The sequence below is a fragment of the Oncorhynchus nerka genome, linkage group LG14, assembly GCF_034236695.1.
Source record: "Oncorhynchus nerka isolate Pitt River linkage group LG14, Oner_Uvic_2.0, whole genome shotgun sequence".
Taxonomy (NCBI): Eukaryota; Metazoa; Chordata; class Actinopteri; order Salmoniformes; family Salmonidae; genus Oncorhynchus; species Oncorhynchus nerka.
Window position 1 is genome coordinate 84,839,123 of NC_088409.1, and position 16,572 is coordinate 84,855,694.

Below are 16,572 nucleotides of genomic sequence, written 5' to 3' on the forward strand. Positions count from 1 at the left end.
ATGAGAGAAAGAGGGATGAGAGCGAAAAGGTGGAATGGGGTGAGGATGGGATGAGTGACCAGAAAATGTCTATATGCATGTTAAGCTGGCAGTCAGGGGGAGTGGTGGTTTGGGGTCATCCTTTGGGTGCAGCAAGTCTCTGGGTAAATTGGGACCCAGTCCATGGTGGCAGGGCAGGGGCATGCATCCCCATTGGGGCCCAGTCATCTTAGAGCCGGTCCCTACCCTTCCCCTTGGCCCAGAACTATTAGATATTGCTCCTATGGTGGAATTACAACTACACTGCTCAGGGCTCTCCAACGCTGTTCCTGGAGAGCTACCATCCTGTAGGTTTAGGTTCTCCAGGAACAGGGTCGGAGTGAAGACCTACAGGACGGTAGCTCTCCAGGAACAGCGTTGGAGAACCCTGACACTGCTTATACCTATTAAAAGCCTACAGACATACTAAAATTGAGGGGTTAGGGCCAAGGTGAGGGGTGTGGAACTGATCACTACTCTATGGCTCTGGGCATGGAGGCCACGTAGACAAAGACTACGATGAGCAGCACCACAACAGCCAACGTGGGTAGAACCACTGTGGCCACCTGCGACCGGGCCTCCTGCATGGCCGCCTTACGTTCCTTCTTGTCCCTGGACGTCTCCTTCTTGGGCTTCCCCTTCAGCTGCCTCATGGTGGTTCCCTCCCTGGGTGGACACACTGCAGCACTCAGCTAGGCTCAGCCAAATCCTGCAGGTGCAGTGACTGCCTCTACAGTTCTGGAGGTGCAGTCGGGTGGAGGTCCACTTGCTTGCCAACACCACGCATCTATGAGTAGGAGGAGAACATGCATTAATGAACATGGTGTTTTCTATCAGACAGTGTCAATCACACTATGAACTAAGAATAGTGGGGTGGTTACTATACTTAACTAATCAGGCTACGTCTATGTATTTTGATTAATGTATTGCCATCTTGGGTGAAGTCTGACTGACTTAAGTGAGACAAGAGAACTACATATCTATATTATACTTTTAGCCAAATCCACAATAGTGGTAAAAAAAATGACCCCCCCTAAAAATGCTACTAATTGACCGTTATTCAGTTCATCCTCCTGTGGCCCGCACGTCTAACTTTGTTCACGCCGACAGAGTCATTGCACAAAATAGTACGCAGCATCATCTGGATGTGTGTACGCAGCATCATCTGGATATGTACACAGCATCATCTGGATATGTCATCTGGATATGTACGCAGCATCATCTGGATATGTACACAGCATCATCTGGATAGCATCATCTGGATATGTACACAGCATCATCTGGATATGTACACAGCATCATCTGGATATGTACACAGCATCATCTGGATATGTACACAGCATCATCTGGATATGTACGCAGCATCATCTGGATATGTACACAGCATCATCTGGATATGTACACAGCATCATCTGGATATGTACACAGCATCATCTGGATATGTACACAGCATCATCTGGATGTGTGCAACAAAAAGGTCAACATTTACCTTCTGCTACCATTTCTGTCAAGTCATCTATGCATAGAGTTTGATGCATTTGTTTGATAAATCCAACATATGTGCAACACCAAAGGCACTGCAACTGCCGGGGCAATGCAATGCTGCAAGGCAAACGCAGCATTTAATTGGAAATTCATGTAATTCTGGTGTACCAAAATGCAATAATGTGATCGAGGTGTAATGGCAACGCTTTCACCGCAAGATTTCAGAAGAGAAATGACACCCGTCGCTATGGCAACCCGACACAGGGCAGCAGAAATGCTGCACCTTGTTGTTACTTAACGTACAAAAAAAGAAAACGGTCACTTGAGACATCTCTTCGATGCTACATTCCCGGCTTCATAAAGTGATGCAGTGTAAATTCCCTCATTGTATATGCAAGGCATTCATGTCATATTCTCCTTTAGATAATATATTGTGGATTCTGGGAGACTGGTGAAGGCCAAGGCCCATTCTCAATATTCAGCAGTGTCATAGTGCTCGAAACATTCTTGGAGGTTGCTGCAGACGGGGAGAGTCTGGACCAGTCAGCAGTAGTGCCACACATTCAGATGTACAGTAGTGGACTACTGCTTTCAGATTGACTACAGTAGGAGAGCCTCTCCACACAGTCCTTCACATCACAGCAGTGACTTAGATAACCTAGGTCATGTTCAGAAAGAAAACATTTCCAAAGTGAATAAAACAGTGGTAGGCTAACTAAATAATGAAACAGGGAGGTTTGTTGGACAAAAATAACCTTCATTTTCAGTGTGCCCCTATTGAACACAACCATGGTATTTTCTGATATATTTTTCAAATACTGTAACTATTTGGTCTAAGTTCTCTTGAAGACAATATTTGCTTCGAGTCTAGTGTTCCAGTCGCAAGGCATAATAAACCAAGCAAAGTATCAAATAGTTCTTCGCCCTAAATGCCCTTGCGTTACGACAGCTCCTTCCACACGTGCATGCTGAGTACGGACACACTTTGTTAGGCCTACAGAAACACCTATAAAAATGTAACCAACTGATAGGATAAACAAGCTGCATTCCTTGCCAAATGACAACAGTTTTATCACAAATTCAAAAATGGACTGATTGACTGAAGTGGCAAAATGTGTTTGAACCAAGCCCTTTCCTGTTTCAGCATGACAATGCCCAAGTGTTAAAAGCGAATCACACACAGAAATGGTTTGTCGAGATCAGTGTGGAAGAACTTGACTGGCATGCAGAGCCCTGGCCTCAACTCCATTGAACAGCTTTGCGATGAATTGGAACGCAGACTGCGAGTCAGGCCTAATCATCCGACATCAGTGCTGGACCTCACTAATGCTCTTGTGGCTGAATGGAAGCAAGTCACCGGAGCAATGTCCCAACATCTAGTGAAATGCATTTCCCTGAAGAGAGGAGGGCTGTTAAAGTAGCAAGAGGGGGGAAACTCCATATGAATGCCCATGATTCTGGAGTGAGATGTTCGACGAGCAGTATGTATGCGTGTCCACATACTTTTGGTCATGTAGTGTATGTGTAACAGGTAAGATACCAAACCACCTGGTGTTCAGCAAGATATAAAGCTTCATTTACAGCGGTTGTCCACACGGTAGATATGTGCACAGCATGTTGCTAATATGAAGCCACTTAGTTACCAATTATGTTCATGTAGACCGTAAGTATTTAGCTAGTTCGCCTGGTCTTTGGTTCTCGACGAGAAAGATCCACAAGTAGTCGACAGGAATTAAACCATTTTATGTATTATCAACGTATATTTCACAAATCATTAGCCTGATATAGCAAATAACTACGTTAAGAACTTCAACGCAGAAAACATGGTTTCGAGTAGCCTAACGGTGGCTCATTAGCTCATTCCCTAATGTTAGCTAGCTGGAACCCTGTAGCCAGCCATAACGTTATTGACGTTGGTTCATACTTGCGCCACCTCTCCCAGTCGAAAATATAACGAGGTTGCTAGCCAAGTAGCGTTACTTCTAGTTACTTTTACTTACCTACTTCAATTAACAATATCCACGTTTCAATGTTTTGTTTTCACAAAAGAAAGGAAAATAACATCCACCTTGAATTTGTAACGTTATGCGCTTCTGTTTTGCCCGTGTAACCACGTCCAGTTTCACAGGCTTCTGTTGCTCTGCTACTCACTCCGCAGACTGCCCCTTGTACCTATGTCTATTGCCGCGTTCACTTACTAGTCGGGACTAGGAAACTCGGACATTTCCGACTGGCTATAAGTGCTGAAACGCGACACGTGTATACAGCAACTACAACCAGTTAGCAAGTCTGAAGTTTCCTAGTTCTGACTAGCAAGTGAACGCGGCATGTGGTCTGAACTCGGGAGATTACGTGGCAAACTGCAATAGAGCTCAGACAGAGAATGAGGCCAAATAGACTCACCAGTGCGCCCTATAGGGCGGGAGCGACATAGAAACTGTAGTACATATATGTTTTCCTGTCTTGCACCGCTAGATGGGGTTAAATGTCCAATGTTACTAAGCAAACGTTAGATTCATAAAATGGCGCTGATATTTTTTTTCCTATGTATTATTTCTTACATTGTTACCCCACTAAATCTTAAGTCATATTACATACAGCCGGGAAGAACTATTGGATATAAGAGCAACGTCAATTTACCAACATTGCGACCAGGAATACGACTTTCCCCAAGCAGATCCTCTCTTCGGACCACCACCCAGGACAATGGATTTAATCCCAGCAGCTGACTGAAAACAACATTGATGCAGAAGGGGCAGACAGAGCGGTCTTCTGGTCAGGCTTCGAAAACGGGCACACCGCTCTACACTCCCAAGTATACGACTCGCCAATGTCCAGTCTCTTGTCAACAAGGTAGACGAAATTCGAGCGAGGGTTGCCTTCCAGAGAGACATCTGAGATTGTAACATTTTCTGTTTCACGGAAACATGGCTCTCTCGGAATATGTTGTCGGAATCCATTCAGCCACCGAGCTTCTCCATGCATCGCGCCGACAGAGATTAACACCCCTCTGGGAAGAGTAAGGGGTGGGGGTGTATGCTTTATGATTAACAACTCTTGGTGTAATCATAACAACATACAGGAACTCAAGTCCTTCTGCTCACCCAACCTAGAATTCCAATTAAATGTCGGCCATTCTACCTACCAAGAGAATATTCCTCAGTTATTAGTCACAGCTGTGTACACCCCCCCTCAAGCAAACACCAAGACAGCCCTCAAAAACTTCACCCGACTCTATGTAAACTGGAAATTATATATCCGGAGGCTGCATTTATTGTAGCTGGGGATTTTAACAAAGCAAATTTGAGAACAATGCTATCTAAATTTGATCAGCTAATTGATTGTATAACACGTAGGGCTAATACTCTCGACCACTGCTACTCTAACTTCCAGCAATGCATACAAAGCCCTCCCTTTGGCAAATCCGACCACGACGCCATCTTGCCCGTCCCGGCTTATAGGCAGAAACTCAAACAGGATGTACCAGTGACGAGATCCATTCAATGCTGGCCTGACCAATCGGAAGCCACTCTCCAAGATTGTTTTGATCACATGGACTGGAATATGTTTCTGGTTAGGGTAGGTTTTAATGGTCACAGTGAGTACGACGTCTCCAATACACTTATTTATAAACGCACTCACATGGACTGGAATATGTTTCTGGTTAGGGTAGGTTTTAATGGTCACAGTGAGTACGACGTCTCCAATACACTTATTTATAAACGCACTCACCAAGTCAGTGTATAGGTCAATATTGTCCTCTGAGGCTGATCCGATCAGCCTCAGAGGACAATATTGACCTATACACTGACTTGGTGAGTGCGTTTATAAATAAGTGTATTGGAGACGTCGTACTCACTGTGACCATTAAAACCTACCCTAACCAGAAACCGAGGATGGATGGTGGCATTCTCATAAAACTGGAACCGAGATCCACTGCATTTAACCATGGAAAGAGGCCTGGCAATATGTCTGAATATAAAAAGTGTAGTTTTTTGCTCTGCAAGGCAATTAAACAAGCAAAATGCCGGTACAGGGACAAGATGGAGTCGAAATTCAACGGCTCAGACACGAGACGTATGTGGCAGGGTCTACAGGTAATCACAGACTACGTAAACAAAAACAGCCATGTCACAGACACCGACGAGGACACCGACCGCTTCCAGACAAACTAAACACCTTCTTTGCCTGCTTTGAAGATAATACAGTGCCACCGTCGCGGATAGCTAACAAAGACTGCGCCCCCCCCCCCCCCCTCTCCTTCTCAGTGTCTGACATGAGTTAAACATGTTAACCCTCGCAAAGCTGCTGGCCCAGACAGCATCCTTAGCCGCTTCCTCAGAGCATGCGCAGACCAGCTGGCTGGCGTGTTTACAGACATATTTAATCGCTCCCTATCCCAATCTGTTGTTCCCACATGCTTCAAGATGGCTACCATTGTTCCTGTACCCAAGAAGGCAAAGATAACTGAGCTAAATGATTACCGCCCCATAGCACTCTCTTCTGTCATCATAAAGTGCTTTGAGAGGCTAATCAAGGATCATATCACCGCCACTTTACCAGCCACCCTAGATCCACTTCAGTTTGCATACCACCCCAACAGGTCCACAGATGACGCAATCGCCATCACACTGCACACTGCCCTATCCCATCTGGACAAAAATAATACCTATGTAAGAATGCTGTTCATTGACTACAGCTCAGCATTCAACACCATAGTACCCTCCAAGCTCATCATCAAGCTGGAGGCCCTGGGTCTCAAACCCTCCCTGTGCAACTGGGTCCTGGACTTTCTGATGGGCCGCCCCCAGGTGGTGAAGGTAGGAAACAACATCTCCACTTCGCTGACCCTCAACACTGGGGCCCCACAAGGGTGTGTGCTCAGCCCTCTTCTGTACTCCCTGTTCACCCACGACTACGTGGCCATGCATACCTCCAACTCAATCATCAAGTTTGCAGACAACATAACAGTAGAGGGCTTGATCACCAACAACGACGAGACAGCCTACAGGGAGGAGGTGCGGGCGCTCGGAGTGTGGTGTCAGGAAAACAACCTCTCACTCAACGTCAACAAAACAAAGGAGATGATTGTGGACTTCAGGAAACAGCAGAGGGAGCACCCCCCTCTCCACATCGAAGGGACACCAGTGGAGAAGGTGGAAAGTTTTAAGTTCTTGGGCGTACACATCACAGACAAAATTAAATGGTCCACCCACACAGACAGCGCCTCTTCAACATCAGGAGGCTGAAGAAATTTGACCTGTCACCCAAAACCCTGACAAACTTTTACAGATGCACAATTGAGAGCATCCTGGTGGGCTGTATCACAGCCTGGTACGGCAACTGCACCGCCCTCAACCGCAAGGCTCTCCAGAGGTTGGTGCGGTCTGCACAACGCATCACTATCTGCCCTCACTTTAAACAGTGCCACTTTAAACAATGCAACTTTAATAATGTTACATATCTTACATTGGCGTAACCCCACCGCCATCTCGCGCAGTACAAGACGAGAGACTCAGTTTGTTTTACTTTAACAACAAACGACCTAATAAAAGTTTACAGTAGTTTTCCTATTCATATCTGGATCCTGGGACGCAGTTAGTGTTATCTCTGGGACCGCTGATATATGTCCAGGGATCCTAGCTCAAACAAGGTGGTAATACATTGGCAAAGCAACTAGCCTAGCTGCTAGCTATCAAGTTAGGCAACCTGGGCTACTATTGCTGGATACCAAGCACGCTAAGTGGTTAGCCCTTATGGCTAGGGCCACTTCAATTTGTCTCGGTTTTAGGACAACTGAGTTTCCTGCTGCTGGCGTCTCTCATTTCACAGAGTGAATAGAGGGCTCGTCCTATTATCATTATTATCATACCTCCAAAAAAAGACGAGGTTTACATCTCTCCTGGGCAGGTAAGTGAACTCTTGGAGATGCAAAAAGTCTTCTCCAAGGAAATGATACTTCAGCAGAAAAAGAACTTTAAACAAATGATCATAGAGTCTACCAACAAACGGCTGGACAACCTAACTAAAGATGTACAAGACATTAAAACAAGCCGTCAGTTCACAGAAGGATGTGGATGTATTGAAGACCACACAGGATACACTTTCCAGCAACTGTTCCTCTATGCGGAATGAAATCACCACAGTCAGGGAGGGCCTCCAGAACATGTCTGGGAAGGCAGAATGAAATCACCACAGTCAGGGAGGGCCTCCAGAACATGTATGGGAAGGCAGAATGAAATCACCACAGTCAGTGAGGGCCTCCAGAACATGTCTGGGGAGGCAGAATGAAATCACCACAGTAAGGGAGGGCCTCCAGAACATGTCTGGGAAGGCAGAATGAAATCACCACAGTCAGGGAGGTCCTCCAGAACATGTCTGGGGAGGCAGAATGAAATCACCACAGTCAGGGAGGTCCTCCAGAACATGTCTGGGGAGGCAGAATGAAATCACCACAGTCAGGGAGGTCCTCCAGAACATGTCTGGGGAGGCAGAATGAAATCACCAGTCAGGGAGGGCCTCCAGAACATGTCTGGGAAGGCAGAATGAAATCACCACAGTCAGGGAGGGCCTCCAGAACATGTCTGGGAAGGCAGAATGAAATCACCACAGTCAGGGAGGGCCTCCAGAACATGTCTGGGAAGGCAGAATGAAATCACCACAGTCAGGGAGGGCCTCCAGAACATGTCTGGGAAGGCAGAATGAAATCACCACAGTCAGGGAGGGCCTCCAGAACATGTCTGGGAAGGCAGAATGAAATCACCACAGTCAGGGAGGGCCTCCAGAACATGTCTGGGAAGGCAGAATGAAATCACCACAGTCAGGGAGGGCCTCCAGAACATGTATGGGAAGGCAGAATGAAATCACCACAGTCAGTGAGGGCCTCCAGAACATGTCTGGGGAGGCAGAATGAAATCACCACAGTCAGGGAGGGCCTCCAGAACATGTCTGGGAAGGCAGAATGAAATCACCACAGTCAGGGAGGGCCTCCAGAACATGTCTGGGAAGGCAGAATGAAATCACCACAGTCAGGGAGGTCCTCCAGAACATGTCTGGGGAGGCAGAATGAAATCACCACAGTCAGGGAGGGCCTCCAGAACATGTCTGGGGAGGCAGAATGAAATCACCACAGTCAGGGAGGGCCTCCAGAACATGTCTGGGGAGGCAGAATGAAATCACCACAGTCAGGGAGGGCCTCCAGAACATGTCTGGGAAGGCAGAATGAAATCACCACAGTCAGGGAGGGCCTCCAGAACATGTCTGGGAAGGCAGAATGAAATCACTACAGTCAGGGAGGGCCTCCAGAACATGTCTGGGAAGGCAGAATGAAATCACCACAGTCAGGGAGGGCCTCCAGAACATGTCTGGGGAGGCAGAATTAAATCACCACAGTCAGGGAGGGCCTCCAGAACATGTCTGGGAAGGCAGAATGAAATCACCACAGTCAGGGAGGGCCTCCAGAACATGTCTGGGAAGGCAGAATGAAATCACCACAGTCAGGGAGGGCCTCCAGAACATGTCTGGGAAGGCAGAATGAAATCACCACAGTCAGGGAGGTCCTCCAGAACATGTCTGGGGAGGCAGAATGAAATCACCACAGTCAGGGAGGGCCTCCAGAACATGTCTGGGAAGGCAGAATGAAATCACCACAGTCAGGGAGGGCCTCCAGAACATGTCTGGGGAGGTTGATTACCTGGATGGACAATCGAGGAGAAATAATCTTGTAATACATGGTATCCACGAGAGCCAAAGTGAGACATGGGCTGAATCAGAGGACAAAGTTCGAAAGCTGTTTTATGAGGAGCTACAACTGGATCAACAGGTAGAGCTGGAACGTGCTCACCTGTTTTGGAAACCAGGGGTCACTAGTGGTGAGAATGGAACCAGACCCAGGCCAATTGTAGTGAAATTCCTCAGATTCAAGGATAAGCTTGTAGTCCATGAAAAATCCAAATGCCTTAAAGGGTCCTTCATCTTCATCAATGAGGATTTTTCAGATGCAGTCCGTCAAAGAAGAAAGGAACTAATACCAGCCATGAAGGCTGCAAGAGAACGAGGTGACATAGCATATCTGAGGTATGACAAACTGATTGTTCACCCTCTCTCCCATGGAGTTAGGAGGTGCGACAGACACATGTAATTTCAGCCCCACATACACACACTGAGTATCTCTCTCTCAGATTCCAACTACTGATTCATGTTTGGACATATAAATACTGTAAATCTACCAAAGAACGGTCTGTTAATTGCTCACTTGAATATATGCAGTTTAAGGAACAAAATTCATGAAATATGCTGTGTAGTGCAGTCAAACAATATTCATGTATTGGCAATATCAGAGACTCAATTGGACCCTTCTTTTGACGATGCAGAGATCTCTATACATGGACACAATTTGTTCAGGAGGGACAGAAATAGATATGGGGGTGGAGTTGCAGTTTACATCCAGAATCATATTCCAGCAAAACAACATAAGGACTTAATGTTGAATGGATTAGAGGCACTATGGGTACAGGTGCATTGACCACATTTGAAACATATACTAGTTGGTTGCTGCTATAGGCCACCAAGTGCTGATGTGAAATATCTTGATGTAATTTGCAAAATGTTGGATAAGGTATCTGTCAAGAGAATTTTCAATCCCAATGATAATAACTAACAATTATTAAAGCTTTGACTAATTCCCGAGGTTTGTAAGACTCTGGGTTTAATAAAAATTAGGCAAAGACTCAGCTGATGCAAAAGGTCAACACCATTATCATCAACACCATTATCCCAGAAATCCGAGATCCACTCCAATTTGCATACTGCCCAAACAGATCCACAGATAATGCAATCTCTATTGCACTCCACACTGCCCTTTCCCACTGTCATGGGAATTTAATAATTCCTACCTGTTGTAGACAGGTGTATTTTATACTGATAACAAGTTCAAACAGGTGCCATTAATACAGGTAATGAGTGGAGGACAGAGGAGCCTCTTAAAGAAGAAGTTACAGGTCTGTGAGAGCCAGAAATCTTGCTTGTTTGTAGGTGACCAAATACTTATTTTCCACCATAATTTGCAAATAAATTCATGAAAATTACAGGCCTCTCTCATCTTTTTAAGTGGGAGAACTTGCACAATTGGTGGCTGACTAAATAATTTTTGCCCCACTGTACATAGTCACTTTAACTATACATTCATGTACACCGTGCTTCTACACCTGCATTGCTTGCTGTTTGGGGTTTTAGGCTGGGTTTCTGTACAGCACTTTGAGATATCAGCTGATGTACGAAGGGCTATATAAATAAATTTGATTTGATTTGACATATTACCTAAATTGGCCCGACCAACCAGTGCTCCCGCACATTGGCTATCTGCATTATGTCCCACCACCCGCCAACCCCTCTTTTTACACTTCTGCTACTCTCTGCTCATCATATATGCATAGTCACTTTAACGATACCTACATGTACATACTACCTCAATAAGCCTGACTAACAGGTGTCTGTATAAAGCCTTGCTACTCTTTTTTCAAATGTCTTTTTACTGTTGTTTTATTTCTTTACTTACCTACACACACACACCTTTTTTTCACACCATTGGTTAGAGCCTGTAAAGTAAGCATTTCACTGTAAGGTTGTATTCGGCGCATGTGACAAGTAAACTTTGATTTGATTTGAGGTCCGTACAGTTTATTCAGAGATCGTTCTGAAGTCCATAATACAAAGACATCCATTTTATAACTTGCTCCCTGCCTACGCACATTCCTCCACACAAACAATAGATATCCTACGCACATACATACCCACGAACAGTAGGTGAGTTGTATCCTTCCCCAGAGTTCTCACCACTGTTTATCACTACCCAGCGCTGTCAGTTCCATTCCCCCGAGATTAGAGGAACCTTGAAAAGGACTCCCTATCCTATTATAAGTTTCACAGAGTTCTAGCCAAGTCGGGTCAACCACAGTTGAGTTGTTCCCGGTATTTTCTTATACACACACACACACACACACACACACACACACACACACACACACACACACACACACACACACACACACACACACACACACACACACACACACACACACAGTGTTGCTGGATTTCAGTGCATGAACTGTTACTAGGAAAACTCAAATGTTATTGTTTTAAGGATGCAGCTCTATCCTGGATGGAAAGCTATCTATCCAGGAGAAGGCAAAAAGTGTTCTTTAATGGTAGCTTTTCAAATAGTTAAGATATACATTGTGGTGTTCCTCAAGGAAGCTGCCCAGGCCCACTGCTATACTCTATCTTTACTAATGATTTATCTTCAGTAATGAACAAAGCAAGAGTGGTCATGTATGCTGATGACTCTACAATATATAGTGCAGCATCAGAATGTAATGAGCTAACAGATGTACTGAGCAGTGAACTAAGAATGTTGTCTGAGTGGGTTGATATGAACAAATTGGTGTTGAACATTTCTAAAACTAAATGTATTGTATTTGGTTCAAGATATACTGTATGCTTGCTGATGATCCCCAATTGAATTTGTCGATGAATAGAATACATGTAGAGCAAGTGAAAAAAAAACTACTAGGCGTCATGTTGGAGCAGCTTTATCATGGTCAGAACACATAGATAATATTGTTTTTAAGATGGGTAAGGGAATTGCTGTTACAAGAAAATGTTCAGAGTATGTAACATCTAGCACTCTGAATCAGGTGATTCAATCACTGGTCCTATCACACTTAGAGTACTGGCCAGTTTATATGGTCAATCCCTGGTCCTATCACACTTAGAGTACTGTCCAGTTTATATGGTCAATCCCTGGTCCTATCACACTTAGAGTACTGTCTGGTTATATGGTCAATCCCTGCTTCCTATCACATTTAGAGTACTGCCCAGTTATATGATCAATCCCTGGTTCTATCACACTTAGAGTACTGTCCAGTTATATGGTCAATCCCTGGTCCTATCACACTTAGAGTACTGCCCAGTTATATGATCAATCCCTGGTTCTATCACACTTAGAGTACTGTCTGGTTATATGGTCAATCCCTGGTCCTATCACACTTAGAGTACTGCCCAGTTATATGGTCAATCCCTGGTTCTATCACACTTAGAGTACTGCCCAGTTATATGGTCAATCCCTGGTTCTATCCCTAGAGTACTGCCCAGTTATATGGTCAATCCCTGGTTCTATTTAGAGTACTGTCCAGTTATATGGTCAATCCCTGGTTCTATCACACTTAGAGTACTGCCCAGTTATATGGTCAATCCCTGGTTCTATCACACTTAGAGTACTGCCCAGTTATATGGTCAATCCCTGGTCTATCACACTATCTCACACTTAGAGTACTGTCCAGTTATATGGTCAATCCCTGGTTCTATCACACTTAGAGTACTGCCCAGTTATATGGTCAATCCCTGGTTCTATCACACTTAGAGTACTGCCCAGTTATATGGTCAATCCCTGGTTCTATCACACTTAGAGTACTGTCCAGTTATATGGTCAATCCCTGGTTCTATCACACTTAGAGTACTGCCCAGTTATATGGTCAATCCCTGGTTCTATCACACTTAGAGTACTGCCCAGTTATATGGTCAATCCCTGGTTCTATCACACTTAGTTATATGGTCAATCCCTGGTTCTATCACACTTAGAGTACTGTCTGGTTATATGGTCAATCCCTGGTTCCACTTAGAGTACTGCCCAGTTATATGGTCAATCCCTGGTTCTATCACACTTAGAGTACTGCCCAGTTATATGGTCAATCCCTGGTCCTATCACACTTAGAGTACTGTCTGGTTATATGGTCATCCCTGGTCTATCTTAGAGTACTGTCTGGTTATATGGTCAATCCCTGGTTCTATCACACTTAGAGTACTGCCCAGTTATATGGTCAATCCCTGGTTAGTACTGCCCAGTTATATGGTCAATCCCTGGTTCTATCACACTTAGAGTACTGTCCAGTTATGGTCAACAGTACTGCCCTGGTCAATCCCTGGTTCTATCACACTTAGAGTACTGCCCAGTTATATGGTCAATCCCTGGTTCTATCACACTTAGAGTACTGCCCAGTTATATGGTCAATCCCTGGTTCTATCACACTTAGAGTACTGCCCAGTTATATGGTCAATCCCTGGTTCTATCACACTTAGAGTACTGTCTGGTTAGAGTCAACTGCCCAGTTATATGGTCAATCCCTGGTTCTATCACACTTAGAGTACTGCCCAGTTATATGGTCAATCCCTGGTTCTATCACACTTAGAGTACTGTCCAGTTATATGGTCAATCCCTGGTTCTATCACACTTAGAGTACTGTCCAGTTATATGGTCAATCCCTGGTACCCAGTTATATGGTCAATCCCTGGTCTATCACACTTAGAGTACTGCCCAGTTTATGGTCAATCCCTGGTCCTATCACACAGTACCCAGTTATATGGTCAATCCCTGGTTCTATCACACTTAGAGTACTGCCCAGAGTACTGCCCAGTTATATGGTCAATCCTGGTTCTATCACACTTAGAGTACTGTCTCACACTTAGAGTATCAGTTATATGGTCAATCCCTGGTTCTATCACACTTAGAGTACTGCCCAGTTATATGGTCAATCCCTGGTCCTATCATCACACTTAGAGTACTGCCCAGTTATATGGTCAATCCCTGGTCAATCCCTTCTATCACACTTAGAGTACTGCCCAGTTATATGGTCAATCCCTGGTCCTATCACACTTGCCCAGTTATATGGTCAAGTCCTATCACACTTAGAGTACTGCCCAGTTATGGTCAATCCCTGGTACTGTCCAGTTATATGGTCAATCCCTGGTCCTATCACACTTAGAGTACTGCCCAGTTATATGGTCAATCCCTGGTCCTATCACACTTAGAGTACTGCCCAGTTATATGGTCAATCCCTGGTCCTATCACACTTAGAGTACTGCCCAGTTATATGGTCAATCCCTGGTCCTATCACACTTAGAGTACTGCCCAGTTATATGGTCAATCCCTGGTCCTATCATCCCTGGTCCTATGCTTAGAGTACTGCCCAGTTATATGGTCAATCCCTGGTCCTATCACTTAGAGTACTGCCCAGTTATATGGTCAATCCCTGGTCCTATCACACTTAGAGTACTGCCCAGTTATCAATGGTCAACTGCCCTGGTCAATCCTATCACACTTAGAGTACTGTCCAGTTATATGGTCAATCCCTGGTTCTATCACACTTAGAGTACTGTCCAGTTATATGGTCAATCCCTGGTTCTATCACACTTAGAGTACTGCCCAGTTATATGGTCAATCCCTGGTTCTATCACACTTAGAGTACTGTCCAGTTATATGGTCAATCCCTGGTTCTATCACACTTAGAGTACTGCCCAGTTATATGGTCAAGTTCTATCACACTTAGAGTACTGTCCAGTTATATGGTCAATCCCTGGTCCTATCACACTTAGAGTACTGCCCAGTTATATGGTCAATCCCTGGTTCTATCACACTTAGAGTACTGCCCAGTTATATGGTCCATCCCTGGTTCTATCACACTTAGAGTACTGCCCAGTTATATGGTCAATCCCTGGTCCTATCACACTTAGAGTACTGCCCAGTTATATGGTCAATCCCTGGTTCTATCACACTTAGAGTACTGTCCAGTTATATGGTCAATCCCTGGTCCTATCACACTTAGAGTACTGCCCAGTTATATGGTCAATCCCTGGTTCTATCACACTTAGAGTACTGCCCAGTTATATGGTCAATCCCTGGTTCTATCACACTTAGAGTACTGTCCAGTTATATGGTCAATCCCTGGTCCTATCACACTTAGAGTACTGCCCAGTTATATGGTCAATCCCTGGTCCTATCACACTTAGAGTACTGCCCAGTTATATGGTCAATCCCTGGTCTATCACAAGTACTGCCCAGTTATATGGTCAATCCCTGGCTGAGTACTGCCCAGTTATATGGTCAATCCCTGGTTCTATCACACTTAGAGTACTGTCCAGTTATATGGTCAATCCCTGGTTCTATCACACTTAGAGTACTGCCCAGTTATATGGTCAATCCCTGGTTCTATCACACTTAGAGTACTGTCCAGTTATATGGTCAATCCCTGGTCCTATCACACTTAGAGTACTGCCCAGTTATATGGTCAATCCCTGGTTCTATCACACTAAACAGTTAGGGCTGGTCAATCCCTGGTTCTATCAACAGGGCTGGTAGATTAGCTCTTCCCGTTGCTCTAAACAGGGCCCAGTTATATGGTCATCTGCAGCAAAGAAAGATCTAAAAAAAAGCTCCAAGTGACTCAAAACAGGGCTGGTAGATTAGCTCTTCGTTGCTCTAAACAGGGCTGGTAGATTAGCTCTTCGTTGCTCTAAACAGGGCTGGTAGATTAGCTCTTCGTTGCTCTAAACAGGGCTGGTAGATTAGCTCTTCGTTGCTCTAAACAGGGCTGGTAGATTAGCTCTTCGTTGCTCTAAACAGGGCTGGTAGATTAGCTCTTCGTTGCTCTAAACAGGGCTGGTAGATTAGCTCTTCGTTGCTCTAAACAGGGCTGGTAGATTAGCTCTTCGTTGCTCTAAACAGGGCTGGTAGATTAGCTCTTCGTTGCTCTAAACAGGGCTGGTAGATTAGCTCTTCGTTGCTCTAAACAGGGCTGGTAGATTAGCTCTTCGTTGCTCTAAACAGGGCTGGTAGATTAGCTCTTCGTTGCTCTAAACAGGGCTGGTAGATTAGCTCTTCGTTGCTCTAAACAGGGCTGGTAGATTAGCTCTTCATTGCTCAAACCAGATGAATATTATCCAAATGCATCAGAATCTCTCATGGCTTCATGTTAAAAACAAATTACTGTCTTCTGATTTTCTTTAGGAATGTTATATTTTTCTAAAACCCACAGTATTTTTCAGTCCAATTAGTACATACTAGCAACACGCATAACCACCAAACCAGACAGGCAAATTCAGTGCAGCTAAAACAACTCAAGCCAAGGACAAATCACCTTAAATCTACAGTTTTATATAGAGCTATAGCTGAATGCAACGTTTTACCAATCCATATTTCTCAAGCAAAAAGTAAACCACCTTCAAGAAAAAAAGTAA

The 16,572-nt window shown here is 44.7% G+C and overlaps 1 pseudogene; it reads right to left on the reverse strand.

Moving 5' to 3' along the window:
• Window positions 1-9,307: 9,307 nt before the first annotated feature.
• Window positions 9,308-16,572, reverse strand: part of LOC115141316 (von Willebrand factor A domain-containing protein 5A-like) — a 29,012-nt pseudogene continuing 21,747 nt past the window's right edge.